Genomic DNA, 3,758 nt, shown 5'->3' with positions numbered 1-3,758 from the left:
TTAAGATAATTTGAGGTTAAGATTATGTTTTTTAAGGAAGCACCAATGTTGTGGAAAGAGGCTCCATGATCCCATGGACAAACCCTAAGCTAGAATAAAATCTGCTCCTTATATGCAACTCAATTGTTCCATCAAATACGAGCTGCTTTCTCTTTTACCATGCTGACTCCATCTCTGTGGCTCCTTCTTCTTAAGGAGACATTCCTCCTTTTCCAGTATTTAAAATCTACTTCTTTGTTTTCCGTTACTAAAATTGTCAGCTATTTTTGCAATATCTTATACACTAGGTACATTTTCATGCACATCCTATCCATGTATAATCCACAATGTCTCACACTCTGACAGTTCAATGTTCTTACCCAAATCCTTCAGTATCCAAGCTGGAATTTATGCCATCTGAGACTGGATAGCTGGGCCTCAGTGTGTATGGTTCTGGGGAAATATCATGTTAGAAGTTGAAGTCCTTCTGCAGGTTAGTTACATTAGACTTCGGTATCTTCTCTTAAAACTTCACATTGGAAAGGGCAGACTCAGGGAGTTACATCATCATGGCTCTTCATCTGGTCCCAAAGCATCCCTATCACATACAGTAGTCCCTTAGGCTCAAGCCTAATATGAGAATTAGCAAAGGGAATTTTATTATATCTGAGTGTGGAAATAGAATGGACATTCTTATGACAGTGTTGGAGTTCCAGTGGGAGTTATTAAATATTTTCCAAGTCATTATTGGACACAAATCCACGCATATGTGCACACACATATATATGCATGCACTTACAGACACACACAAACAAAGATGCCCACATTTCTATGCTTTCCAAATTCTTGCAAGGCCCCAGAAGACATGTGCTATTTATTCTGTGATTCTTTGAATTTCGGGGAAACATGTTAATAGAAATATCTAATGCCATGTTATCATTCATTCTCAGTGTGGGCAATGTGACCAAGAGGGCAAAAATTGGTTATTGGTAGCCAAAAAATCTTAGATATTGCAATGATGTGTGGTCCTTCAAAGATCTTTGGTGTGTAAAAAGATATACAGTATATCTTTGGTATTACATTTTCTTGTGGGAAAGCAATTAGTAAAAATACCTAATAAAGCTCCTTGGGGGGGGCAATAATTTTAAAAAGTTTGAGAAGCACTGCCATGTGGTTAAGAGTCTTGGCCCAATGTCTCTGTCTTGTAGGACTCAGAGAAAATCACAAATGTATGTCATCTACTAGGACCATTTTGCAAGTATTAATGCATCATAACAATTTCAAAAGAATGGTCTATATGTTGAAGTTTCCTGAGATTTCTTATTCCTCTTGGCCAATTTTTTAATGACTTTTGGAGGCTGAAGGGTAGAATTTGAAGCAGGAATAAAGAGAGAAGGGAGATTCATTGTCTCTCTACATAATTACATTTTTAGAATCGTCCTCTTTGGAGAGAGGTGGATTACAAAGAAGACCCAGTGGCTATTCCTAAATGGCCCTGCCTACAATGTGTTTCTTTTCTCTCCTGCTACAAAAAATGGATCTTGAGTGTGTGAAAAGGTATTTTTTTTTTACCAGTGATTTATCTTGAATTGTCTGTGCATATATAGACAAAACTATAGTTTTGCTCCAGCTATAAAAGCCCTGGGAGTGAAGTGGAGAGAAGATAGAGGGAATAAAGAAGTTTAAGTTAACAAAAAATAAATTATCTTTGTGGATTTTGTGCAGATATAGCCCCAATTTGTACAAGTACTTTTGAGATTAATTTGAGTGAGAAAATCAGTAGAATGGATCTGAGAATGGTGAAATATATTGAAATATGTTGAAGATTCTGTACTCAAAATATTAAATCAAGAAGTGATTTTAATAATCAACTGGGAATAATCGGAGAAGGCAGAGAAATCTCAGAGACACTAGAGAAAGCATGTGAGAAAGAAATACATCCATATTCTGTATATATGCACATTTAGGAATATTATAACAGGGAAATCGTTTGTATGCCTGATTAATTCCAGGAGCAATACTAATTTTTGCAGCTATCATCCTCTCAACATTTGTAATTCTTCACTCTCTTGGCAACCTTGTGAGGAGACAATGTTATTTCCATATTACAGGTGGTAAAAGTGAGGTAAAGTATGTTGGCATGAGAGTCACAGATTACAACAAAATAGCATTAGGTTATTGATTTTAGTTTTATACCTCATTCCTCTCCCCAGTCTGCAAGCCCAATATCTCATGTTGTTCAACCTCATCTCTTCTTTTTGTTTCTATATTCCCTCTAATAGAGTTAAGCGTCTATGAGGATGTAGAGAAATGACCATGGAGAAAAGAGATAGCTGTCTCTTACTCCCAGGATAGTGGTTTGAGAAATTAATCAGAGTTAGATTTCCATCTCAATCTGACTGCTCACCCCAGTTTACTGCTCTCAGAAAATCCAATCCTTCTCTGAAGTCTCTTCATGGCTGATTTCATCTCTTGGCTCCTCAGAGTGTAGATGATGGGGTTCACCATGGGGGTGATGACCGTGTTATTGGTAGACACAGCTATGTCCATGGGCAGTGTAGTGAAGGGCCGGCAGTAGATGTAAATGCAAGGCACAAAGTGAAGAGTCACCACCAGGATGTGGGAGGTGCAGGTGGTGAGGGCCTTGTGCCGGCCCTCCCCAGAGTGAGATCTCAGCATCACCAGAATAATAGTGTAGGACCCCAGGAGCCCGAGGAACCACAGGAGTGTCACCAGCCCATTGTTAGAGATCATAAGGAGTTCCAGAGCAAAGGTGTCAGTGCAGGCCAGTTTAACCACTTGGGGCACATCACAGTAGAAGGCATCTAGGACATTGGGACCACAGAAGGGGAGTGGAAGTAAGAGAATTATCTGGACAATTGAGTGCAAACCACCACCCATCCAAGAGGCGACCACCAAACCCACCCACATCGATCTCCTCATAATGGTCACATAATGCAGAGGTTTGGCAATTGCAAGGTATCTGTCATAGGCCATCACAGAGAGGAAAAAAAATCTGCCCCACCAGCAAAGTGGAAGAAGAAGATCTGTACCATGCAGCCATGGTAAGAGATGGTTTTCCTCTCTGATAAAAGATCCACCAGGAACTTGGGAACGGTGACAGCTGAAAAAACAATGTCCAGGACTGATTTGTTCCTCAGGAGAAAGTACATGGGAGTGTGGAGGTGGGACTCACAGGTGATGGTCAGCACAATGAGTGCGTTACCCAGCACAGTTGTTACGTACACAGAAAGGAAGACCACAAACAAGCAAAACTCTAGCTCCCGGAAGCGAGTGAGTTCCAGGAAGACAAATTCCTTCACGGTGGTGTGGTTGCTCTGGCCCATGATGGGGACTACCCTCTGCTAGCTCTACCTTAGGAGAAGATATGTCAGGATTAGGAGTATGCAGTCATGAGGCGGCAATATCATTTATCATATATTGTTATAAGGCTCTTGCAAGTATCCAGATCATAACGACTACTCAGAAAAACTGTGCTAGAGTCTCCCTTTTCATTGTGTGGAAACTCTTTATCCTGGTGATTTTCCTTTCTTGTTGTAAAACCCTAGGTTGACAAGAAGAACCATCACACTCCTATGTCCTTACTCTGACTAGAGGGAGATGGAAAGGCTATGGTCATTTGACCATGGCTTATTTTCTATCCTGCAGGAATAACTTCTTTACATGTATGCAAAGCTTTATAATTTACTAAAAGCTTTCACCTGCAACATTTCATCTTGATTTTGATTCTTGTGGTGTCTCTGTGGGCTCTGTAGAGT

At 40.2% G+C, this 3,758-nt stretch overlaps 1 pseudogene; it reads right to left on the bottom strand.

Moving 5' to 3' along the window:
• Positions 1 to 2,382: 2,382 nt before the first annotated feature.
• LOC138916877 (olfactory receptor 4D6-like) lies at positions 2,383 to 3,326 on the bottom strand (annotated as a pseudogene).
• Between the last annotated feature and the right edge of the window lie 432 nt (positions 3,327 to 3,758).

The sequence above is a fragment of the Equus caballus genome, chromosome 12 (genome assembly GCF_041296265.1).
Source record: "Equus caballus isolate H_3958 breed thoroughbred chromosome 12, TB-T2T, whole genome shotgun sequence".
In the NCBI taxonomy this organism is placed as follows: Eukaryota; Metazoa; Chordata; class Mammalia; order Perissodactyla; family Equidae; genus Equus; species Equus caballus.
The sequence above is the reverse complement of the archived record's forward strand: the minus strand, read 5'-3'. Positions and strand labels throughout refer to the sequence as shown.